Source organism: Apus apus, chromosome 2 (assembly GCF_020740795.1).
Source record: "Apus apus isolate bApuApu2 chromosome 2, bApuApu2.pri.cur, whole genome shotgun sequence".
Taxonomy (NCBI): Eukaryota; Metazoa; Chordata; class Aves; order Apodiformes; family Apodidae; genus Apus; species Apus apus.
The window spans coordinates 63842540-63870087 of NC_067283.1; the positions used below are offsets into that span (position 1 = coordinate 63842540).

A 27548-nucleotide genomic window follows, 5' to 3' on the forward strand; every position below is an offset into this window, starting at 1 on the left:
AAAAGTAATTCCACCCTTTTGGGAAGTACTTGATACCTATTTAATTTTCTGTGCCTTTAATAGCCAGAACTCCAAGACTGCCTCAGCTCTAAGCAGCACACAGTTCAGCTTTAGCCAAACCACAAATAACATTTATTTCAGCCCTTTAATCATTCTAGTTCTTACCTTTTTCTTTTTTTTTTTTTTAGGAAAAAAACAAACAAACCAACACAACAAAACCAAGCCTTTTCGACTTTCTCCCATTAGAAGAAAATGCTGGCTTTCTGTTGTTTCAGGCTTTTGCTTTTAAGGAAAAAGAAGAAACAGCAAGCTGTATTCCGACATACCTTGAAAGGAGACCAGCGTTCACGACCAGCTGTGTGACCTTTCAGTAGCTGCACTCAGACAGACTCCAGCGTTCCGAAGAAGCACGATGTCACAAACCCCTGAAGCTGTCAGGCAGGAGGAGCAGAGGCAGGCTGCTCTCACACGCCCTTCCCCTTCTCCGGGTATCTGACAGCTGTACACTTTTGAGGACTGCAGCAGGACTTGTCTCCCAGCCCCTCTGCCACTCTGCTCAATCATCCCCTCCCTGCTGTTAAGAGCATGCTGCCATTATATCTTAAAAGCACGTCACAGCTTGTGTGCAGTAGCTGTGGGAAAGCTGCATTTATTTATACAGGAAGCTTGAGTACAGCACTTCCTACTTTCCATCCTGAGTCTCAATTCAGCTGCAGGTGATTACTTAAACCCTGTCAGCTTCCAGCCAACGCATACCCTGCGTTCTGATCTGGGTATCTGTGCTGCTTTGAATCACAACGCCCATCTGAGCCCTGACAGGATGAAACTGAAAAAGAGAAGACATTAGATGTGACACTCCTAAAAACCCTCCCGTCACTTAACCTGTTCCAGGTAGCAGTTTGTACCTCAGCTGCCCTGCTGGCAGATGATGTCTGAAACACTGCTGGCTTCTGCCTATCTCCACACGTGAAAAATGTCATCTGAAAGAAAAGTGATTTCTTCACTTTTCACAGGGCAAGGGAACAAAAAAATCTAAACTCCCACTTAAAGTATCAGTGTAACTTAAAATCTGAGTGCTTACTGATGGTGGTGCTCAGCTTATTCCGACAATACTAAGTTTTGACACTCCACGCTGGGCTTGTGTGCAGGAGGGGCTGGAAATCCTGCAGTTCTGCACTCCAAAGTTATGGGTGTGATTCACAACCAGCCAAGCAGCAGCAGGAGGTATTATTGTGGTACTTGACACAGAATCACAGAATCTTAGGGGTTGGAAGGGACCTCAAGAGATGATCTAGTCCAACTCCCCTGCCAGAGCAGGATCACCTAGAGCACATCACACAGGAACGCGTCCAGGCGGGTTTTGAATGTCTCCAGCAGAGGAGACACCAAACCCTCAAGAACTTTTCCTGCTGTAGGAGATGTACTACACCCACAGATAAAAAGTACACGTACACCAGAGGGCAGGCGGTGCAGATAAACAGAGGGAGTAACCAGTGCAGATGCTAATCCATAATTTTCTTTTTATTATCAAATAAGTTTACTTTGTACTTCATGCGATTGTTGCCGGCGTCTCGGCTTCAGGAATTTGCTGTGAAGACTGACATACATGCATTTTTTCCAGGGTGTACAGAAGTTCACAGCTGACTCTTTTGCTGCATTCAGACAATTATGCTGCATCAGATTAATTTAAGAAAAAGGCAGAAGGCTCATGCAACTTTAAATCCTTGCCCCTATGCATTACAGCTCTGCTTGAATTATCATGACATACTCTTTTTTCCTTGGAATAAACACAGACTTAATCAATCTATTTGACACTGGGTGTAACGTATAAATCTATACCTGGGGAAGGAAGGAATAGTCACCAGAAAAAATACAGCTGTTCCAACATGTGGAATCATGTTGATTCCTACAGTAGTCATCCACAGGATTACAGTAGGATTAGGCAACCTGGAGCCAGGTCACGGATATTGCCACTTGTGCTAGTAAAGCACTTCCCAGCAGTAGCAAACTTTTATCCTCAACAGTGACCAATCCTAGACAGTACTCAAGAAACACCCGGGGCTCAGAGCTATTTTTTAGGCTGCAGAGCAGTAGTAAAATGTGGAATTCTGTGTCAAACTTTACAATTGGAAAGACAGTCTCATTCAATGGTTAGATTTTTATCCTCCATTTTCTGTTCTAGTACAACACTTGTCTCTATCCCTGTCTTTTCACTGCCTCCCCTCTCTTCTCACTCCCTCTGTTCCAACTCCTGTACTTTCTTCCTGCAGCTGCAACCTTTGCTGCTCTGCCTCCATTAGACAAGCACTTGTTAGGCCATAGATGAAGAGCAGCAAGAAAAATCTTCCTGGTCTCAGCTCCTGTGCTCAGCACCACAGCACTTCAACAGTAAAAGGTCAAGTTTTCTCAAGGAGGAGAGTGGGGAGAGAGGGAGAATGATGGAAATCAAGTAATTCATGCAGGTGTAGGGAAAATGGCAGGGTAGTAGGTGCAGAAGTAGAGCAGGACAGCTACCAGTAGCAAAGTAGAGTCTGGTTTGGTACTTACTCCTTGCTGGCATAATAAAACAAAACCAAGCTTCACTGCAGTAGACTTCAGCAGTCAAGAGAAACAACTGCAAATAAAGGCTAATCATCTTCCCTTCAGATAAAACAATGAGGCCAGCTTGTATCGGGGGGGGGGGGGGCTGTTCTTTAGAATTAAGAAAATTATTTATTCCATTAAAATGCCAATAAATTTTGGAAATTTCATCTGCAAACATCATACGATGTTTGTATCCAGTTTCATACTATGTATCTTTATAGCAAAATTAATTTCTCTTAAACATCACAAAATTGGCAAGAAACATCATGAATGTTTTTCAAGGCACTTAATTTTCTGGAAAATGTTAAGCTGTGCTCGTTCCAAGCACTCCACTTCTAGAACATCAAATCCTAAACTGTGGTCCCCAGATGTACATGCAGGACAGTCACTTACTGATGCTCTGCAGACAGCTGGCTAGTCCCCTGCTTCCGTCTTCACTTCTGCTTTTGCTCCTACTTCTGTGCTTAACCAGGATCTCTGCAGCAAAAAGGAGCTGAAAGTGATGTGCAAGAGCTCTGGCTAAACAGACTTGAGATGATCAATACTGATGATTCTTTGCCATCACCAAAAGGCACGAGCTGGACTGTTATGAGCTCTTCTGTCAAAATGATTTCTCTTCCAGCAATACCTCGAGCCCAGATACTTCATAGTTTCAGAGAAGCACATCTTCTTAGCAAGCTAATTTTGTGAAGTGTTATGAGTCATGCTAAAATTGCTACCCAGCTCAAATCCCTGAATCTCTTAACACAGATTGATTGATTTCCTTTTTGAGCTAACAAATAAATAAAAAATACAAGTTCAGAATGTCACTCAATGCCAGTCAAGGCACAAGCTAAGCCCTCCTCATTTGCTTTCTTCTTCGATAACAGTGATATAAAGCACAAAACTGAGAGGGTCCAATTAATTCTTTGGACACTCTTAACTGATGCTTTTATAACTCCAGGGGGAATGGCTGAGACTCTGAGAGGATACATGCCAAAATGCAACATCACCAGGAATTTTTAGACAAGTTACTAGCCAGAATAAGAATAAAGGTTGGCATAGTTAATTACTAACATTGCTATGTCCTCCTTGCAGATATTTGAAATACTTAAAAAATTACTAAGCTATTCTGGCATTAACTAAAATTAATAATTAATGTTTTGACTTAGGTGGGTAAAAAAGTAATAGCATGACCACAAAAAAGACCTCTCATGTCCCACAAACAGAATACCATTAAGAGCAAGTGAAAACACTAAGTTAGTGTATAACTAACAAACAGTTCCATTCTAATTCTACATAAAGAACTAGCATTAGCCTGTGAGGGAGAAAAGCAGTTTTCACTACCCCAATTCACAGTTTTCAACTAATAAACAAAAATATCCAGAAAAAAATTGCTATCCATAGGTGTAAAATAAAAACAGGTTTTGTAACAAGCTTGCTAAAACCAGAGCCTAAGTAAGAAAAAATGTCTTTACGCACCTTACTTACTGTACACACAAATTATCCATTTTCCTATGCAAAAAAAAAAAAAAAAGACCATTTCATAAGAAAAATGCATACGAATGTGTAACATAACTAATACTGAAAACAAAACAGGAAGGGTTTTTGCCCCTGATGTCATGGGCTAACAATAATTTTCTCCAATGGGAACTACTTTAAAGGGAGATTACACCATCAAAAGTAAGTTGTGGTACCTTCATAAACCTAACGTTTTAAAAAAGGAATCTCTATTCAATATATGTATTCATGTAAACATACAATGCTAGAAATCAGATGTCAGTGCAAAAAATATAGATGTGATATTTTGCATCCCAACCAACTTTACTCAGAATAGCTGCGAGTAAGCTGTCTCAACTTGGAAACCAGAAAGAAGAACCAGAAATAAAATCAAAATCACATCTTTTCCTGTTTAAATAACTCTGTTGTTCCACAATTCTGACTTGGTATGCAAGTCACTTGCTGGCAAACCAGGCTTGAAATCTTAATTTAGGTAAAAGATAGTAAAACTTTATCATAAGTTCTTTTGTATTGGAATGAAATAAATAAAGTTACATTATTTTGAAAGAATAGTAGGTACAAATCTAAAGAGCTTTTTATTTTACAGTAAAAAAGTGAGTGGGATGGCACACTACCTACTGAACACTTATAATCATTATGATCTCAAAACACATAGCTTTGTCTCGGACACAAAGAAATCAGTAGGTGACTTAACACTCGTCCTGCTTTATGAACAAGGAAAAATACAATATTCAGTAAGTTTTGTTGGCACAGCAGACCATCTCAAAACAAAACATGGGCATATGGCTTCCATAGAGCTCTGTATTTCTTCTCTTTAGATATTTTTTCCTGTCTTTATACTTTGAAGTACTTCCTGACATACTGAAAACTAGTTTTTGGTCCTTGACCCATACAGAACAGTGCTACAGGAAAAAACCTCACAGCCTCACCAGGAAACAGTGAGAAGGCAGCCTGCTGCCCCAGTGGGGTAGCTGGGCTTGGGGTGCTTAGAAACCTCCACTTAAAGATCAAGGCTGATGGCTTTGACAGTATGTTTCTGGAGTTCCAGTGCAACTTGCCATCTAGGAAACTGGAAACGTTAAGAGAAAGTACATTTGCTCTTATGTGTAACCCTGGTGGTGGCAGAGCTCTCCTGGTAATGCCACCAGGAGCAGTCATTTTGCCACCAGCAACTGAACAGCTCCGTGTACAATTGTAACTTCTTCTGATTCCTGCCTGTGTGTAATGAACCAGCCTGCAAAAAGAAAACAAGCTGAGTTGATAGGAGTCTGCCACAACTAAAATGCTGATGAGCCATCACTGAACAGAAGGCATCCAGCCCAGGGGCAGCCAGCACAGCACCCTCTGCCTAGGGCCCATCCTTGCCCAACTCTTTGCACTGAAGTAGGGAAGGGGCAGGTTACTGTCACCTTTCCCCTTGACTTTCTCTTGCGACATGAGACATGCTGGTCATCGGTTTACAAAGCAGTCATGTCCCTTCCAGAGTGCACAGTGAGCACTGATGGAAACTCTCCAGGTGGCACGTCGGTGACATCATGGCACTACTTCTAGTGACATGGCAGCAGAGATGGAGGACACCCTTCAGGCTCAGAGGCCACCCTGGGCAAGCAGGTCCAGTTCCCCAGCTGAACAGCACATGTAGCTTCCCCCAAACCAAGGCTGCCTCATCAACTGCTGGAAAAAAAACAAAACCAACCAGCTTGACTTGCTCTTGGATTCGTCTGTAACACACACACATATGCAGCTGCTCAGTTTTTCTGAGGATCAGGTGACAGGTGAGAATTTCTAGCTGTGAAAAGAGTAACTTATCAAGCAGCATCACGGGGACCATATTATATAGATATGAAAGAGGAAACGCTTAACTTGTCCTCTTCTCCTGCTCACTCTTAAAGAAAGCAGACATTTTAACAACAGTAAATAAAGATTGCATGGGGAAAAAATTAAAGCTTGGTTGATGTCATTTATTTTCTATCAAATATGCTCACAGCTAGCTTCTAAGCATGGCACAAACTTTCAATTATGCACAGGTTTGTTGTTTTTTTCCTTTTGACCATTTGCCCAAAGTGACACAATCTGTTGACTTTAAGCCAAGTGTTTTGGTAAAGTACCTAGAATTACAATGATTCCAGACATCAGAATCACCAGTTTAAAAACTGAGAGGGTAAAACCATCCTGGCAGCCAACACAGGAAGCTTCCTGTGTAACAGAGGAGGTCACCAACCTGTCCTTGTCGTGAGAAAAAAATGTGCATGCTGTTTTCACTTCTCCATTTCTACTGCTTCTTCTGTCCTGCCTCAAGCTCCTAACTGCCCTTTTTTGGAAATATTAAGAGGCAGCTTAATTCCTTCCAATCCAAGCCAGTCTCCTGGGTGATGGATTTGCCTCAGCCTGGTGCACAGTCTTAAAAGATGGCTAGAATGGGGAGGTGAGGGGCTTAATCATACATTTAAGTTCATAACTTTTTTTTTTAACTATACCATCTGGAGTCAGGGACAGGCAGGTCAGAGATGAGAGCTGAGGCACCAATTTGTATAGCTCTAAAAACCAAAGACGAGGCTTCTGCAGACATCCAACAGGCAGGACCAAGCAAACCTTTGATTCTTACCTTTTCTCTAGTATTTAGGTATGTCACAGACTTGCCATTTGATAATTTAGGGTGAGAAATGGTTCCCAAGTTCAGAGGGCTTACTCCAATGGCCTGGTTATGCAGGGAAATGCTGCAACTGAAACACCCTCATATAGGAAAATTAAGAATTTATCCCTCTCTCCCAGCATTCCTCCCTGTAGTTGACTTCCAGCGAGGGTTCTCCATGCTATTTCCACCATCCTTATAGAGTTCTTTTTCTAGTTTACTTCTCACCCATTTATGGTGAGACCAGATGTGAAAAGTTTGTCTAGATCCAGTTTTCTCTCTATGGAATTTAATCACAGAATCATAGAATGGTTTCAGTTAGAAGGGACCTTAAAAATCATCTAGTTCCAACCCCCCTGCATGGGCAGGGACACCTCCCACTAGACCAGGCTGCTCAAAGCCCCATCCAACCTGCCCTTGAACACCTCCAGGAAGGAGGCATCCACAACTTCCCTGTCCCTCTTGAATTGGGGATCCCAGAACTGGATGCAGCATTCCAGATGTGCCCTCACCAGGACAGAGTAGAGGGGCAGAATGACCTCTCCTGACCTACCAGCCTCACTCTTCCTTATGCACCCCGGGATTCCATTGGCCTTCTTGGCAGCAAGGACACATTGCTGGCTGATGGATAATTTACTGTCTACCAGGACTCCTAGATCCTTCTCCTCAGAACTGCATTCCAGCAGGTCACCCCTAACCTATATTGGTGCACGGGGCTCTTCCTCCCCAGGTGCAGGACCCTACACTTGCCCTTGTTGAACCTCATTAGGTTCTTCTCTGCCCACATCTCCATCCTGTCCAGGTCTCGCTGGATGGCAGCACAGGCCCCTGGAGTATCAGCCTCCCCTCCCAGTTTGGTATCATCAGCAAACCTGCTGAGTATACACTGTGTCCCCCTTGTCCAGGTCATTGATGAATATGTTGACCAAGACCGGACCAAATATTGACTCCTTGGGGACACCACTGGTTACAGGTCTTCAACTCGACCCTGCTCCATTGATCACAGCCCTGAGTTCTGTCACACAGCCAGCTCTCAAACCACCTCACTGTCCACTCATCTAGCCCACACTCCCTCAGTTTCCTAATGAGGATGTTATGGGAAAGTGTCAAAAACCTTGCTGAAGTCAAGGCAGATGTCATCTGCTGCTCTCCCCTCATCCATCCAACCAGTTATCTCATCACAGAAGACCAGGAGATTGGTCAAGCATGATTTACCCTTGGTAAATCCATGTTGACCACTCCCAGTAACTTCCTGTTCTTCAGCGTGTTCAGAAATGCTGCATTGTGGAAGAAGAAAAAGAAGCTCTAGAGTAGAAACAACTGGCCTACTTGCATGGACAAAGTCGCGACACCTCTTTAACTTTCCATATAACAAAGCTAACTAGGTCAGCTCCCATCCGTGGGATGGAGACAGTAAGAAACTTCCACAATCTTGAAGTCTGTCAAGGAGGTATGAGAGAACTTGAAGTTGAAGGAGAAACACTCGCCTGTCTCGCTTCCTGCTTTTGGTCCATGTGTTTAGTATATCTGCCATACTGAAAACAAAAAAAAAGAAAGTGAAAAGGAGGAAAAATGATACACACAGAATATCTCTAATGTTGCATGTAAAACATTAAAGAAAAAAAGAGAGAAAGCTATTTCCATTTAATGTATTTTGCTAATTGTTTGGGGTTTTTTTCCTTTCTAAAACCAGCTCTTAAAATAACCTTTTAGACTTCTGTGACTTCCTGGCTTTTCGAGAAACATAACTGAAAAGCTGACAAACAGCATTTCCCAGTAGCCTCACAGAGAGCAAACTCAGTGACAGACTCCAGGCACCTGGCATGTCCAGCATCCCTGCTGTTGATCACAAATGCCTCACCAGTCTCTGCTGCCAGAAACCTGCCACAAGCTCTAGCTGTGAGCGTGGCGGGAAGCACCTCTGTGGGCTGATGGCGCTGGAACAAATACATAGAATCACAGAATCATTACTGTTGAAAAAGACCTCAAAGAGCACCGAGTCCAACCATCCACCAATGGGAAAGAAAGAAAAGGAAAAAAAAAAAACAAACTGAAAAAAAAAACAAACCACAAACCTAAAAACCACACACCCCACAAAACCAACAACACACAACCCACAAAGAAACCCACCATGCCCACTAGAGCATGTCCTGAAGTGCCACATCTACATGTTTCTTGAAGACCTCCAGGGACGGTGACTCCACCAGCTCCCTGGGCAGCCCGTTCTGGTCCCTAACTACTCTTTCAATAAATAAATTCTTTCTAAAATCTAGTCTTAATCTTCCCTGGTGCAACTTCAGGCCATTTCCTCTTGTCCTACCATTATTCACCTGGGAGAAAAGACCAACACTCACCTCACTACAGCATCCTTTCAGGTAGTTCTAATGAGGCCTCTCCTCAGCCTCCTCTTCTCAGACCCTTCACCAGCTTGGTTGCTTTTCTCTGGACACACTCCAGCACCTCAATGTCCTTCTTATAGTGAGGGGTCCAGAACTGAACACAGTACTCCAGGTGCAGCCTCACCAGTGCTGAGTACAGGGGCACAATCACTGCCCAACTCCTGCTGACCACACCATTTCTGATACAAACCAGGATGTTATTTGCCTTCTTGGCCACCTGGGCACACTGCTTGCTCACATTAAGCCAGCTGTCAACCAGCACCCCGAGGTCCTTTTCCTCTGGGCAGCTTTCCAGCCAGTCTGCCCCAAGCCTGTACCATTGCCTGGGGCTGTTGTGACTGAAATGCAGGACCCAGCACTTGGCTTTATTGAAACTCATACAATTGGCCACAGCCCATGGATCCAACCCATCCAGGTCCCTCTGCAGAGCCTTCCTGCCCTCAGGCAGATCACTGCCACCCTATTTGGTGTCATCTGCAAACTTACTGAGGGCGCACTCCATCTCCTCATCCAGATCATTGATAAAGATATTGAACAAGACTGGCCCCCAAAACTCAGCCCTGGGGGACACCACTGGTGACTGGTTGTCCTGCACTTGCCATGTGAGTGCACTCAAGATGAGCCTCTCCATGATTTTCCCTGGTACTGAGGTCAGGCTGACAGGCCTCCGGATCCTCCTTTGGGCCCTTCTTGTAGATGGGCTTCACACTGTCCAGCTTCCAGTCATCTGGGACCTCCCCTGTTAACCAAGACTGTCAGTAAATGATAGACAGAGGCTTGGTGAGCTCCTCTGCCAACTCCCTCAGTGCTCTCAGGTAAATCCCATCCAGCCCCACAGACTCGTGAGTGTCCAAGTGCCATAGCAGGTTCTTAACGACTTCCTCCTGGATTATGGGGGGGTTTGTTCTGCTCTCTGACCTCATCTTGCAGCTCAGGAGACTGAATATCCTGGGGACAGCTGGCCTGACTATTAGATGGAGGCAGAGGCAGCATTAAGTATTTCAGCCTTTTCCTTGTTCTTGGTTGCAATGTTCCACCCCTGCATGCAATAAGGGATGGAGATTCTCCCTGTATCTTTTTTAATTATTAATGTATTTGTAAAAACTTACGAGAGTGACCAGACTGAGCTCCAGCTGGGCTTTTGCTTTCCTAATTTTCTCTCTGTATGACTTCACAAGATCCCTGTTCTCATCTAGAGTTTCATGCCCTTTCTTCCAAGGGTGGTAAACTCTCCTTTTTTTCCTGAGTCCCTGCAAGAGCTCCCTGTTCAGCCAGGTCAGTCGTCTTCTCCACCAGTTTGTTTTACAGCACACAGGCACAGCCTGCTTCTGCACTTTTAAGATTTCCTTCTTGAAGGGCATTCAGCCTTCCTGGACCCCTTTGTCCTTCAGGACTGTCTCCCAAGGGACTCTCCTAACCAATGTCCTAAAAAGGCTGAAGTCTGCCCTTTGGAAGTCCATTGTGTAGGTTTTGTTGACCCCTCTCCTTACTTCACTAAGAATTAAGAACTTAATCATTTCATGGTCACTAAGCCCAAGATGGCCTCTGACCACCACATCTCCCACTAGTCCTTCTCTGTTTGTGAACAGCACGTCTAGTGAGGCACCTTCTCTGGTAGACATCCAGTATGTTTAAGTCCCCCAACAGAACAAGGTCTGGTGATTGCGAGACTTCTGCCAGCCTCTTGTTAAATGTTTTGTTTGCTTCCTCATCCTGTTAGGGTGGTCTGTAGCAGACTCCCAACAGGATATCCACCTTATTTACATTCACCCTCATCCTTACCCATGATCACTCCACCTTATCATCGCTACTCTTGAACTCTATACAATCAAAAACTTTCTATTGTATGAGCCAACTCAGAGAAATTATCCAGCACAACTTGGTAAGAACCAAGAAATTCCACCTGAGATAATTTTGAAATGTGGTGATCATCAGAATACACCATGGAATCGTGGTTTACAGTAACAGCTTCTTGTCTTTGGATTTTTTAAAAAAGTAGCAGACCATGATGTGATATGTAGCACCCAAACTTTGTACAGAATTTGGAGAGCAGAAGAAGAGAACTTATTTCCACTATGTTTTTATTCCTGATCATACTGGTTTGAGGATTTGAAATGTTTCTGGCAGTCCTGTTTAACTGTTTTTATAGGAGTAGTCATTTCTCTCCCTCCAAGCAAAATGACAGGAAGCATGAATCAAGACTGTTTAAGAACTAAAATAACAACTTTCTTTGTCCTTTTTGATAACATTTTTGGTTTTGTGACCTGAGTGGATATTTTTGAGTGTTTTGATGAAGGGAAATATTTTTCTGGTGACTCACAATTTTGATGCAATGTTTTACATAAAGCAACAGTTGATCTTTTGTGTCATTTCTTCTGTTGTCAATAGGATTAAGAAGGAACTGAAAAACATGTAGGAAGAACAAAGAAAATTAATGTTTTACAGGAAATTAGATGGATGTTCTGCTGCAGTTAACTTCCACTAAACACAGCAGAGAACGGCATGAATGGAGATAGGGATGATGAAAGAAAAATTCCAAGAATCATCTTTAACTCTTCAATTGTCCAGGAAACAGAGAAGTTATTTTAGCTTCCTTCAACTGGCAACAAGTCCACAATCAGTCCTTTGTCATTTACTGATAACCAGCATGTGCAATGATCCACATACCATAACACTTTGAGTTTGGATACGACCTGGGCCAAGAGGTCCATCCATCATTCTGACCAGACCACTCAAAGTGTGATAAGTTGTGTCAAGGTTTAAGATTCCCCTCACTTTAAAGTGTCCCAAACTGATGACTAAGATCTCTGCTGTCTCTGATACAATATTGAGATTTTATTCTAGGCTTTGCTACAAATGCCCTCTGACCAATTTTTCCAAGAAAATTGCACTCATTTTATCATCTGTAGCACCACACAAAAACAACAAACCAACCTTACTTGATTGTGCCCTGGGTGTCTTGTGTACTTTGTTACAGACTGTAAAGCGCCCTGCATTTCTAGGCTAGATGAATTCAAGCGCAAAGCAGAGAAACATAAATGTTCAACACAGAAATCTTAAGTGAATTAACAAATGAAATTCAATCACAACCAAAAAAAAGTTTTCTAGTGAACATCACTGGCCTGGTGGACTGGATTATGTTTGTTTGGAAGATAATACAAGTGATCATTCAAACAACACAGAGTGTCTACGTGTGGCATATTTCAATCAATCTTGCCTTAGCTAAGGAAGATGGGTAGCATAGATAAATGCTATACACACTCTAACTGCTGGAAAACTAGATGCTAATATGAAAGACGAGAGGAGCTGTGGGATCACAAGGGGCCACTGATACCTCTCACTTCTGAATCTCTCCTGGAGTTCTTCCTTTCAACTTTGCACCTTCTTCCCTTTGACTCTTCAATGTATGTCATGCATGTCTTGTTATCTCGGCCACACTAAGACTTTGGCAGGCAGTTCCTAAAGCCTCATGACTGGTCATCACTGCACTACCTGTCTGAAACCTGGCTAAATCAACTCTAAAAGTCTAAATCTTTTCACCTTGTTTTCGCAATAGTTATTTCACTCAGTCAGCAAAAGCCCAAATATCCCGCTGTGAATATGACAGGAGTTAATGATTTTTTTATTGGTAGAAATATATAACATGCTCCAGTGTGTTTGATCTTGGTTTTGCCTTAAAGGCTTCTTTGTGAAATGTGCTGAACCAACACTTATTCTATTAGTATACACATCTGAGTTCCTGTTTTACTGGAAATGTAATATGCATGACCATCTTATTTTTATGCTTGTCATTAATGTGTGCATAGGATTATCAGAAGGTAACTCCTTTACGTAACACCTATTTGACAATGCTAACATTTCTACTAATAGAATGCAAATAATGGTAAGAGGCTGTATTTTGTGATAGTATGTGCTAAATCAAGTAGGCAGTATGGTATTATTACATTTTATCTTACAGATTTTCCGTACCCTACTCCAAAGTGTGGTCCCCCTGGCAGGCATCACCCAAACAGGTAGGAAGCTGCGCTGTCAGAAAGACCTCATACCCTGAGTAGCAATCAGAGGGAAAAAGGAAGAGCTGTGAAATAACAAGAAAAGTAAGGCAGGAAAAGCATGACTGGAAGAAGTTACAAGCTACCTTTGTACACAATTACATGATTCAGAACATCCGACATTTCTTCTTCAGCCTATTTTCCTCCTCACCAAGAAAATAAATAAATGCAATTCTTGACCAATATTAACTAGTCATCACTGTTGGACAACCACAGGTAGAAGTCATAGAGGAAGTGAAGAAGCTAAAGGAAGAGAAGATGTTTCCCTTATGTATAATAAGGCAAGATGCTTTTTTTACAGAAGGGGCCGTATAAAAGATCATAAAACAAGACCAAGGCTGTCATTGTTGGCAGAAGACAAAGGAGCAGCAATGAGTTGTGGAAGACCAGAAAAGCAGAGAGGACAAGCAGCAATCTTCCCAGCTGGAGGGCTGTGGAAGAGAGGGCATGCAGTGTGTGCTGCAGGCCAGCACAGGAACTGCACAGCCACAGCTGAACAGCCACAGCCACCACCACAGGATGGCTGATAGTGACACCTCATGCCCAAGAAACACTAACAACCAAAACCACACACTTCCTTTCACTGTTTCCAGAATTGCTCATTTTGTCACTTAAAAAAATAAATAAAAATAATACCTTTTAAAAAAGCCTTTTCAAGTAGATTTTATAAACTGGTCAGAATGCTTTTCCAGACCCAAGAGCCACACAAAACATTTCAGTATCAGTTGATGTCAAACATTTTTCACTCACCTTATTTCATCACAATGCTGACGGCTCCTGCATGGCATTAACGGAAACACAGTTTACTGGGAGACATTTTGTTCCTCTTTTCTCATTTCAGTCACCAACTCCCTCTCCACTTGTGCTCTGCCCCTCAAAAATCCTCACTGTTTCGAGATAGGTCTGTGAAAAACCTGTTTTAGTAATCAGTAGGGTTGCTGTGATTGCTTAACCATGACACAGACATTACCAGCATCCGCAGAAGTGTTCCTGGTGGACACTTTTGTTGTGTAGCCTTCCTGCACAATGTGAGCCACCTTAATAAAATAAGCCATTTTACTGACATTCACAACTGAGAGTAACTTTCCCTGGCATATGTAATTGGATGTGCAGTAAACATCCTGAAAAATTATACGAAGAAACTATGCTAGGAACTCTTGGTTAGAAAGAAAGTGCTTAAATGCCATAAGATCAAGCTGTGCTCCACAGCCCATTCTGGAAGAACAGCTCTAGTGGATCGTGAAGTACAGCTGCAGGATGCAGGCTCTAGAAAGTGTCTGTCTGTCTGTCTGTTGATAGGGCTGGCAGTGGCCTGGTAGACGAGTTACTGACCCCCCTGACTCAGTCCAGTTGCAGAGTCACACAAGGCTCCACCTTTCCTCAGATATGAAGTCCCAAATCCTGCTAACACAATCAGCAAGGGATCAACTATCCCTGTCTTTGGCTAGACATGTCTCTCCTTTTCAAAGTCCATTTGAGCCATCTAATCATCATGAACACTGCCTTCTATCAAGTCTGCCTTCGGTCAAGCAGCAGATTCTCAACACTTCTTGGCAGAGGAGCTGAAACCTAATGTGCTCAGAAGGGTACTCTGCTTGCCAGCAGCTCAGGTCTCTTCTTCAGCATTGCCTTGCCACATTTTTTGACTCTGGGAAAGATTTTTGCCTTTGAGAAGTGTCACGTGCTCTAGAGCTCCCCCTCCACTTCCAACTCCTCTTTCCAAGTGAGAACAATTCTCTTTCTCCCTGCCAGCCCCAACTCAACAAGCTCTTCTACCTTTTTCATTTCTTTCAGTCCCTTCCCACCCTGCTGACACCCACTACCAGAACACTGGATCCGTCCATTTGTGCTCCCTGCAGCTCCTTAGCCTTTTCTGGGCTGTGCTACATTTGTAGTTATCCTCACGAAAAACTGCCCCATGTCAGATAAAACTACAGTAAAACTAGTTAACAGCTGACAGCAGGATCTAGCATGAAACTCAACTCCAGGCTCACACAGCACGTTACCAACATTTGGAGCATTAGGCAACCTTCAGCCAAGTATATATACTATGTACTGTGATCATACAATTGCATTATTTGTCCTAATATCACATGCAAAATGAATCTTACAATTGCTAATGAGCTTTTCAACTTCTGTAAAGGCAGAATCACTAAGGCACACTAGCACTGTCGGGGAAGTTCTAATAAGCTTGCCGGGGGCGGGGGGAGGAAGGGAAGCTTTCTGCTCCTGTACCCCATCTCCTTCATAAATCTGCTGAGCAAAGTGCTAAATGAACATGCTAAGGTCACCTGAAAACCAGTTCTGACCAGTTATTAAGTGGCTCTTCAAGAACAAGATAAATACTGAATACTTTAAAACACTGCCTATATTTAACATTTACCCTATCGTAAGAGGGGAATAGTCAATAAAATAGGAGACTACCTAGTCAAAGCTATCACAGTAAAGAACCAGAAAACATTAAAGTGCAAATTAAGAGCTCTTGTCATAACTGGATAGTGTCTGGCGTTAGAAAACTAAAGAAAAACACTGCTGTGTAAAAGGGGTATAATGTCTGAAAAGATGTGCAATTAGGACCAGCTATCACAGGGTTTAACACATTATCTCTTCAGACTCCGCCAAACACATTAATGAGGATCTTTGTTAACTGAAATCAGATAGACACCACTGGAAGAGGAAATGTTCCCAATTGCTAACCTGCAGGATAAATGCCTTTGAGATCCAGAGCACTAAACTGTGCACCAAATGACCTTTTTTTTTTTTTTTTGCCAGACTGATTGTAGCTTGCTCATTAAGCCCCATTCACCCCTCCTTCTGCCTTTTTTTTGCTTCCTTTCTCTGTATTACAATGTGCAGTATAATGTTGTTCAACAACTACATTTGTGAGTGGTAGAGAAAAGTACCCTTTTGAACTCCTTTTGTGGGAACCAGCAGGGAGTTGCATACAGGGACCAATCTCCATCCCCTCTGAAACTGTTGCACTTCACAGGTGCATACCAGGCTTGATTTTGTAATACCCTTTTGATGCAAGTACATACCAGTCTTGAGTTTTAAAGTTCCCTTTCAGTAAAACTAATGCTTGTGCTTTCTTTTAAACTATTGTGAAGAAGTGAAACGCAGAAAGCTATATTTTTATATCAATAATACAGAGGCACATAAAAAGGAATCTAGCTTTGCCCTCGTGATTTATACTGACAATAGAAAGCTTTAACTAAGTCGCGGTAATATTATTAAGCTGAATTTTGTTTGTTGTAAGGCAAACTTCTGTGAGCTATAAATCTCAAGAAACAAAAATATCTGTTTAGCTGTAGGCACTTTTGTATCACCAATGGGTTTAGGTATGCTTTCAACATTTTGTCTATTCAACACTAATGCCAATGGATTAGGCAGATTAGATATGCCTACCAGTGCAGCTCCCCGATAAACTACAGGCTTTCTATCCACAGCAGACCCTCAAAAATTCCATTTCCTGTGGAAATGAAAATGTATCTTTGGGACAAAACAAAGCACTGCGTCAGGGAAGGTTTGTTAGTATCTTAAGAATACAACCATACATAGAAGCAACCATTCTGTAAGTCACCCCGGGAGCAGCAGAATGAATGCAGCCTGGTTTCCTATGGAATCATGTCCGTTACATATATATACACACACACATTGAGCCTATATATATATACACACACATACATTAAGCACCCATGGTTTAACAATGGCTCAGAGTCCACCAGTGCATCACAGCTGCTATGCTGCTTTATGCCCTTAAGCTCCCCCACAGCAGTCATTACTCACGCAATGCCTGAACTTCTCCATCGCACACACAGCCCTCTCCTTCCAAGTGTCCTCCCACAGCATTCCTCCACCACCTCCACTCCACAGTTTCCCCCTTCCTAGAGTCACCACACTCATCCTCCCCCTTCTACCCAGCTCCTGCCAGCCTAGTGCTATGTCTGCATGGATGGGTGACCAGTGGCAGCTGAACAGAATGAATTAGACCGGAGCTCTGCCTCCTGGCAGAAACCACTATAAGTTGGTGAGTCCCAACATCATTAGGGGGAAGATGGACAGACAAAGGAATAGATAGGGTGGTTGCACACACTGCAATGGTCTGAATGCTCTGTAGCTTAAAGAGGGGAGATTCAGGTTGGACATCAGGAAATAGTTCTTTCCTGTGAGGGTGGTGAGATGCTGGAACAGGTTGCCCAGGGAGGTTGTGGATGCCCCCTGGTCTTCAAGACTAGGTTGGATGGGGCTTTGAGCAACCTGATCTAGTGGGGGGTGTCCCTGCCCATGCAGGGGGTCGGTTGGAACTAGATGATCTTTAAGGTCCCTTCCAACCCATACCATTCTATGATTATATGATTTCTTCAAAGACTAAAAATCTAGTTTCTTCCAAAGGCTATCAGGATGCTGCTGGGTGCTCCTTTTCAGGAAACACACCAGCATAACAGAGGTATCAGAAAATTAATCTTTCAAAAATGTCCTTGCATAATTATTTTGCATTGCACAACTTCTGCTATTGAAAGTTTTTTATACAGTTGACTAAAACCAGAGAAAATGGCAAGTGTGTTGCAAAGCTGTATGCATTTTACTGAAGCCTTTAAGAAGCCATCTAAAAATACTGGTGCTGCTGCCCCAGACTGAGGTCTTCAACCCTATCTCCCATCCACCCCTCAGTATGACAGAACACAATGCACTATGCAATTCCTGAAAAAAAAGAAGGGCTTGTGGCAAGTTTTTGAGTTTCCCCTAGCTGTGAGAGATCAGGGTGATACCACTGAGAGATTTCACATGGTTTTGGCTGCTGTGTTATGACAGAGACCTCAATAGCAGTCAAATACTTTTTGCATTTGTATTTTTAGACTGTGCCATGGAGCCTAAAGCAAAATGTGCTCTGTGGAGCAAACACGCAATACAAAAAAAGTAGGGACTCCTGGCAAAATCAGCATGGATAGCTGGGGGCAAGCCTGCAGGATCCAGCCTGTCTTTGGGAACCTTTGGACAGGTTGTTGTTTAAAAACTAAATAAAAGGAGGTGGTGGGAAAATGGAACACAGCCGTGGTTATGCTGGGTTTAGAGAGTGTGCCTGTATGCTTTGCATTGGACTAAAGGTTATTTTTTACCACCAACCACATATAATTTTGCACTTCCAGCTAAACTACTCAGCTGAAAACCGGGAGCCATCAACTTTAGATAATGCATAGAGAGAAACACATCTATGTATTTATCATAGAAAAGTATTTATCTGTGATTATAGTGTCCAGCACCCACTTTATCAATCAGCTGTATTTCTATGAAAATGGATTAGCATTAATTACTGTTGTTTATATGACTTATTGGATATCTGTGGATTTCATAAACTTAATCAAAACCACAGAACCACAGATGTCTCAGCATTTCCACCTCTATTGATACACCAAATAAGGGGAACAGATTTTGGATTAGGTTCTACTGGCAAAAGTCATGGCCTAACATGAACATGCTGCCTGTACAGCACTTTCTTCCCTTCCTTTTCTTTCATCATCACTCTGCAACCCAGGAACATACTACCTTTTCCTCCAGACAAAAACACATGCCTTTGAAGGACAATATTAATATAACTTGTTCTAAATGAAAAAAGGCATTAAGGCAAGTAATACTACACATGAAATAGGATTCCCCACATTTTTTAACATTGCAAATTTCATCAGAAAGACCAAGCTCTGAATGAGCTTTTAATTTTTTGTTTGTTTTTGATGATTAAGCTTGGCTTTTTTTTTTATAATTTAAAAAAATGTCAAAGTAATACATTTAATTATTTTTAACAGAAATGTTGTTGAATGTTCCTTGTCTACAACCGGTTTTTGTTTCAGAATTTGCACTAATATTTATACGATTTAAACAAAAAACTTCTCCTTCATAGAGTCCTGTATCTTAATAACTAATGGTATTAGTTTATAATTTATTCTCAGACAAGTTAATATTTTAGAACTACTTGACTCTTCTAAACACAAGCCCTTACATTCTAATAATGTAAAATACATTGTTTCCTGACTCTATTTGGCACAATTTAGCTTCCTCCTGAAATGCCACAATTCTCAGCAATTATCTGAATCTTGCTCTGAGACCTAGAATTGCAAAAGCTACAAATATTGAAATATGCTATTTCAAGTAGGAAGTATACATATTAATTCACACTAGCAAGAATTGAGCAGAGTTAACAAATGAATCCAAGCTTTCAAAAATCAGTATTTTGTATTCTATTTTATATTCATAAAAAGCCTAGTTAAATACAACTAACCACGACACTGAAGACTGAAACAATTTTTAAACATATTATGTTCTTTTCACTGAGCATTCAGTCTGCTCAGCTTAGCAGCAACACAGGCTCTCCTTAAATCCTAGACTGTGTTCATGAGATAAACCTTCTCCTTGCCAAAGTATTTGATACCTGTCTGACATTTTCACTACCCAAGTGTGTTTTACAAGCTTTATGAACTGTGCTGCAGCCTATGCTATTTTGGTTGTATGATAGCTATAAGCAGCAGCTGACATGGATCCAAGCCTGTCATTTTCTAATCTAAGTCACCACATGCATCATGCTTCATCAGTGATGAAAAGTGGAAATATAACAGCCGGACGTGTCTTAGGCTGAATAGTGTCTCTGACCATATAATAATGTCCAGAAGATGTTTTCATGAAGTTCAGTGTCCATAGCTCTAACTTGTTTTGTGTGCAGCAAACTGAACTACACATAAACACTCAACCAGACGGTGCATTCATCCTCCAAGAAAACTGAAATTACTTTGATTCTGGTATTTGTCAGGTATAACGGCAGCACTGTTGAGGGAAAGAGAGCCATGCTATCCTCCATGGAATCACTTCAAGGCTCCTCAGCAAGACAAGTAAAATGAAATGTTACTGCCCTAAGGATGAGAAGAACTTAAGTAATTTTGTCCTCATCCATGGCCCAGCAATAAGTAATTTGGGAACAGCAGCAGAGCAGGGGTACAGGCAGGGTGGAGGTGGTACGAAGGGGGTTATGGTTGGTGCTGAAGTTTTTGGACTACAAGGCAGTAAGGGTGAGGACCTGAAAGGGATTCTCAAATAACACTAAGGAGTGGGTACCAGCAAGAAGTTACAGGGTTCTGAGTAGGGGAGAAGGTTTAGGAGCCATCAGGATGATTTGGACCTGTAGCCTAGCCTGGGCTAACGTACAGCAGATCCCTCTGATAATTGCTTTTCAACACTGTATCCTCTTTCTCCATCTCTGTCCCTAGCAGGCAACGCACCCTAATTTCCCACCCCCCATTACACTTAAATATCCTACCCCATACATTGCTTTTCTCCCACATCCTTCGGGAGATCTTGGCATGTAAGAACAATAATGTGAGCTTGAAAGGACTTGGAGGAGAAAGAATTATAAAACAGACAAACAACATTCTTTCCCTGCTCTCTTTGCAGGTTGTTCTAGTCAGTTAACACTTCACTCACCATCAGCCAGAATTTTCCCTGACCGGTTTAATTCTTCCTTGTAAATTCAGAACTACCTTTTGGATAATGGGTATTTTGAATCACCAGAGTCTCAGGAACTGAAAGAAAAGCCAGGTATCTCTCCCAAATTCTGAGGCAGTTCTAATAGATCTCCTACTCTCTTGCCCAATACACCATTACATTTCTTAACTGTCAAAAATTCCACTTGGAGGCTGAATGTTTTGCAAAGAACAACCACGCCAAGGGCTAAAAATAAGTTGCATACACCTGCGACTGGGAAAAGTCCAGTAGGGCCAGGAAAATCCAAGAAAATGGGGAGTGTTTGACAGCCAAAGAAAGTCTCTGAAGTAAAATCACTCTGCTGCTGTCAATATTATTTAACACAGAAAAATCTCCACTGGTCTCTAGGACATTGGTCCCACAAACCAATTATCTCTCAACCTGTCTTTCAAGTCTCATTTGCTTCTTTGATGATTGACTTGCCATAGGGAAAAAAATGCCCTTCATTTTTCTAAACAAACAACCAACACATTGTTCTTCACAAAGTCTTCTCAAAACAAGTGTGTACATTTGTGTACACACATGCATTTATGTGTATGTGGAAGCTTTAAATTTCAAAGCACAGTTGTATTAATTTTGGTGCATCACTTCAGGCTTCCCTCTGACAATATAAAATTATGCTGCCTAGAGTGATGTAAATTGAACACCATAATAACTAATTCAATTTGTTACATCTCTCCCTTTCTCTAATATCAATTATCTTCTACAACACAACAGTGTCATTGAAAAACACTAGAACAAATTATGTACAAGAACCACTTTACAAGGAAAAATCAAGATGATGTATGAAAAAAAAAAAAGTATTACAGAGCCTGTGTAAACTGAGACAATGAGATTACTGTTCCCCTACAACTTGTAGCATGGTCCTATTTTATGTTTTTTTCACATTAACACAGAGCAGCTTTTGCAGCTTTCCCCCACCCCCCAAATGATATCAGTTAACACTGGAATAAACACACTAGGTCTGAATTTCACTCAGTGTAAGATGACAAAGCCTTTCCAGGATGCACGAGAAATTCACACTGGGTAAGAATCATTACTGACATCCACAAAATGTACCATGCTTGACCCTTTTTTTAAAAGCAAGTATAAAGCAATTGAAAAACACCTCCAAGCAAGCACAGGTACATTTCACATTCACCTCTGTGCACACTGAGTGTGTGTAGTACAATAAAATGCAGATTTGGGATACATTAACTACCATGTAAGGAAAGAAATTTAAAGATGGGCAGACAAGAAGAAATATAAAACATATTGTTATCTTCAAATAAACCTCTTGGAATGGGAGCATGAAAAAAATCTTGACTGCTAATCATAAAAATGTATAAAAAAATTTAAACCAGTTATATGACTGCATATAAAGGCCTCACTTCTCAAAAACCCAAATACTTGCTACATAATAACAAGCTACACTTCCATTCTTTCAAAGACACCGATTTGTTTTTTTTCTTGAAAAGTAAAGCCTTACACTATTCTAATGAAAACAGGGGGTTTTGATTATTTAATTCAAGATAAAAAATGCCTCAGAGTCATCCTCCATTATAAACGTGACAGTGTATCATTTTGCATTAGTCTAAGGAGCCCTCTAGTGTTCACCTAATAAATTATTTCATATGACCGAGGAATTTCCTTGAAAATCTATCTCTACCTATTAGCCCTTCCAAACACCTCTAACTAGCAAAAAGAAAATAAGCTTTAGGCACTGGGTGATACATTTGCATGAAGAAAATAATCTTAATTACATAGTTTAAAATTATTATCAAGAGAGTATTTCTATATTACTTTCTGTATATATTCTGAACACAAAGAACAATCTCAGATATACACCTCAAGTGCCTTAAGTTGGGTCATAATAATTGGCATCATCTATACTTGTTGCATCTCCACGCCATAGACAGACTTCCTTAAGTATGATGATGTTACCCATCATTCAGACACCATAAAGTACATCAGACCTCCCATGTGAGCCATTTTCCCCATTCTCTGTGGTGGGTATTCTGTCCTAGTTACTGAACGTCTAGGTCCTCCTGTGCTGGCTGTGCTGCTACAGACACTGTACAAGGGGTCAATGAGATCAGGGAATTTTCCTGCTGGAAATTAACCACCTGTCAGATGAGGCTCATAGTCTGTCTATCATGTGGCCACACAAGGGCCAGTGCTGGCACAAAGTGGAAGCCAGAACTCATGGGTAAGGAGAAGGAGCATCATCATCTCATTTGATGGCACACTGTCCCACAGGCACTGTCCACCCAAAAAGTTTTGAGAACCAAGTTTGACAGCAAAGACATCCCCTCTGGCAAGACTCATATTCAGCCTCAGGATGTTTAAGTGTCATTCCAGAATCCCTTTGGATGTGCTGTTGTCTGATGATATATTATGTACAATCAGAAACACTGCTGAAATAATGGGATTAGGAAGTATAGTGTCAGCCTTCATCTGAGCTCTGTTAAGCAGGTTAGACATACAAAAAGCCATTTGCTCACTCTTCCACTAGGAAGAATATAGAATATGTGACCCAATCTTAACTCTCACATGTTTATTTACAGAATTCTTACTTCAGGAATTTTAAAGGATATTTTTGTGTTGCGGTTACTGTAAGGACAAAAAGAATGAATAATTTTAAATGCAGAATGAAAATGTCAATTCACTGACCTCAGTTAGAGAGCGTTTGTACCACAGCTTTAGAACTGTTTATCACTTCCTAGCATTAGTAAAAGTGAATTATCTAAATGTAAATGAAATGTATGTTTCCCATCAGTATGAATGAAATTATCAAGTGATAATAAGCAAAAGGAAAATACAGAAAATGCTGTAGTGATTTTAAGTCTACAAAATTCTCCATTGAAGTCACTAGCCACAAGGTCAAAGCACACATGATTTTATGAGGAACAACAAAGAAGAAAATGTTGTTTTCCCAATGGAAATTCACTGCCACTTTACTATATTTTTCCATGTAAATTAGAGTTGCATTCTTAGTGTCCTGTAATGATTTCTGTGTTCATGTAACCCCTAAAAGAAAACAAAGCAGCAGCATGAAAGTAAGCAGACAGACAGTAGAACAAATAAAGTGTGATCCTCTGACACATGGGATTGGACTGATTTATTATATTAACGATAATATAGATTACTTGCAAAGAACCCCACTGGTCCTACTTCAGAGAGACTATAGATGACAAAAATATATTTTGTTAAAACAAGCTGTAATTTCCAAGGTCAGGAATGAACTAAGCATGCCATTATTTGACAAGAACATTTTCAAACACTTCCCATGACTCAAAATCATGTCTGACAGTTGCTATCAAATCAATTGTCACAAAGACAATGTTTCATTTTCACCCTGACATAACCCAAAGCTATCAGCTAGTCTATCCCCTGAGAAAGACAAAATATTATATATCAAATTTATCCAATATTCTTTCCTCCTCAAAAAAAAAGGTCAAGGTAAGAAAACTACATGCCCTACAGATCCCTGTTGAGAGAGGACTCTGCAGAGGGTAACTCCAGTACACAAGTGTATTTTCTTCATCTGAAAACTGCAACATGAAAATGCATCTTCTGCACGTTTTAAAGAGACCTGTAATTGTGTAGTTGGAAAGGTTAGAAGTGCTTCTGCCTTTATCTTTTAAAAGCACATTGAACAGAAATATTTTGTGAGACGTAATATTGTACTATTTCATATACCAATCTTTGATTAACAACTCTCTTTTCCTTTCCAGTTCTCATGAGAGATTTCAGAAATCAATACATTTTCCTTCTGCAATCAAAAAGTTTTACAGCTCTCATAAGATTCTACACTGATCTTTTAAAATGTCCCCAAACTTTACATGTCCTAAAAGGAGAACTAAATATTTGCCCAATATTTTTTTCAATCCATTTCAAGTGAAATAAAAGTCAGACATAAAAAATCTCATGACTATTTCACGTAAATACAAGCCTTTTCATAAGAGTAGGTGTGAGCTGAACTATCTGTGGAAACAGAAGCTACTTCAAATTCTGTGCAATCCAGACTAAAATAGGGAGCTGCTGCACAGTGGCACTACATGCTACTGCCATCATCCTGCCTGGCAGAAACAGTTTGTACCCTTGGCACACAACATTCACTTCTGATGATGGAGGCTTTAGAGACAGCAGCCATTAGTCCTTCGCAGACCTCACACAGGAAACTGGAGGGATGATACGGAATTAGAGTGGTGTAAGTGACATTAAAATTCAGCACTTCAGAGGTGATAATAAAGAGTAAACCATCAGAAAACTGGCAGCCAAAGTCCTCAACTCCAGAGGCAGACAGAGTGCCCACCAGTGGCTGCTTTCCGGGTCCAGCAGTGCTGTCCTGAGCACATGTCCAGGGGCTGCCTGCAGCTGGTCACAGACTTCAGACAAGTGCTGGTTTAATTCCTTCCACTTAGAGCATTGTCCCTCGTGGCAATACATGACACGACAAGCAATATTTGGCACAGAAATCTCTGATCTTTAAATAACATTATTAAGCCTGGTTTTACACTGTTATTAATCAGTCTTATAGCTATACTAGCCCTTACTACAAAAATACACTCAACGCTTTCTGTTCATGCCTTCAAAGCACACATTTATCAACACTGCCATAACAAGAAAAAAATATGCTAGAAGTCGAAGCTGCATACATTAAAACCAACAAGTTTTCTCTCTTAAAATTAACACAGTAAGAGAACAATAGGCTTTGGGAAGTTTTAAGAGTGTTCTTCGTAGCACTCAAGATTTAAATTTAGCTATTTGCTCAAAGGTTAATTAAAAAGTAACAGGAAAATAAAGCAACTGCTCTGGAAAGCTGTCCAGCACCACAGTGCTTCACTGTGTACTTTAGTACCTCTGGCTACCAGGGCATGGAGTTTTCTTTCCCTCTAGCTGTTCCGTTTTCACCACACAGTGGCCAAGACACCTCAGCTCTGGTAGCAACCATACACTGAGGAAAATCAGCACTTGTTCTACCTTCAGTACTATAGAAATACCATAGTAGAAAGTGATAGAAAATAGAAGGATATTGGCTCTTTCTAGAATGATACTAGTATATTGTACAAGTAGTAGTCCTAAACCAAATAATATTAGTGACCAAACAATTCACTGTTTTCACAGAACACTTTCCCTAGTTGTTAATGCTACTGGGTTGTCTGCGTTGAGCTTGAACCAACAGCTTCATATCCCAGGCTCTTCTATCAGAGGGCCAAAAGGAGAGAATGGATATAAACTGGCAAATGATAAAGCACTGCTCAGTGGACACAGAGGCAGAAGCTCACTAAATCCACAGACACCAATATTCTGGATGAGGAGGGCCCTCAGGGGCCATAAATACCCTCCTGCCATCCCAAGGGTATGACCACATACATGCTTTCTGTCACTCTATACATCGTACCAGCCAAACATCTCCCTGCAACCTGCTCTTTAATGCATTCCTCTGCACCTTCATACACTAGCGGGATCTCCTGAGCTGATGGAAGACAAGAGGACCAGCAGAGCCCCCTTAATTCCTAGGAAGCAACTCGGGACAAAGTAGCACACGCATGCGTCATCCGAGGACAAGGAACCAGGATACAAACCAAACGAGGGGACAAGGAGGCAACGAGCATGTCATCAGTGCTGAAGGGCACACTGCACAGTCTATGACTTTTTTTAATGCCTGCCTTTTACAGCTTTTGCAGATTAACACACTCAGCAGGTTGGCTGGAATCTGAGTCATCAGACATAAAATAAATGTATTCAAATATCAAAACAACTCGGCTCCAGCATTTAGGAGACATTTTTAATAGTAAAATAAATCACAGTTGTAATATGTCCACATTTAATATGGCAAAATTTAATTATTTCTTCAATAAATAAAATTTAGAACTATTATTCAAACTGCTTTCCATTTGGTTCTAAGCCCGCAAAGTCAGCTAATCTCAGTGGATACTGAAAAATCCCCTGATTAAGATTGATTTTATAGACATATAAAAAGAGAAACATTTCATAACAGCTAAAAAACCAGAAGTATTCAAAAGATTTAAAAGATTCAAACACAGAATTTTGTTAATAAGAAAGTAATTTTTATTACGCTTTCCCTTCATGTCAAATAAAATTTGTTGAATGAAAAGCAAGTAGTTAGAACTATGAGGAAAGAAAGAAAAGCACCACTGAACTGAAACCTTACTCATACTGTAATTTATTATTTTAAATATTTAGATCTGATGTAATATCATGTCTTCAGCATCTTCCAATCTGGTGCAACTGTGGGCTTCCCCTGAAAGAAGAGCTCCTGTCTGCCTCCTTCCCCTCCCTTCCTTAGCTTCCTCTCCACCAGATCTAATAACTGAGCGACCACAAAGTAAAGACAGTCCAGCAAGTTAATCTCACAGAGAACTTGTCAGTCATCTGCCAGCCTCCAAAAAAGAAAGAACATTTTTCTATCAGATCAGTTTACTTGAATTCTCTTGCCCCAGGAAGCATGTGAATATGTACAGAAATGCAATACAAACCTACTTCTTTCTGCAGGAGCTACAGTTGTACCAGAGAGCATCATGTCCATCCATACACTCAGGGCTTAGTTCTAAGCTAAAGCTGGTCTGATTTTATATTGTCCCCCCAAAAAAAGATAGTTCTGATTTCTCACTTGTGCCAGAATACCACTGGTGTAGGCAGACGACCTGCAAGGTCTGGGAGCTGATCAGAGCCTTATTCCTACAATGACAAAAAACCTGATTCCTTTCCAACTGGACCATGCCTGTTTGGTTAATGAATGCCAGAGTAGCATAGAAGAGGGCAATGACACATGGTGGGGGGGAAGGGGAGAAGAGGGACACATCCAGACTTGCACTGACTTGCAAAATGCAAAATCGAGGAGTGGAA

General features: G+C 41.2%; 1 protein-coding gene across 3 annotated transcripts in view; it reads right to left on the reverse strand.

Moving 5' to 3' along the window:
• The window catches only part of RNF144B (ring finger protein 144B), a 91716-nt gene that overhangs the window by 50696 nt on the left and 13472 nt on the right, over nucleotides 1-27548 (reverse strand). Inside the window, exon 1 of one of the 3 annotated variants that reach the window (XM_051612030.1) lies at nucleotides 327-584. The exons of the other annotated variants lie outside the window; for them this stretch is intronic. The gene's annotated coding sequence lies outside the window, so the exon portion shown is untranslated. Of the gene's footprint in view, nucleotides 1-326; nucleotides 585-27548 lie in introns of those variants that run through there. 3 annotated transcript variants of the gene reach the window in all.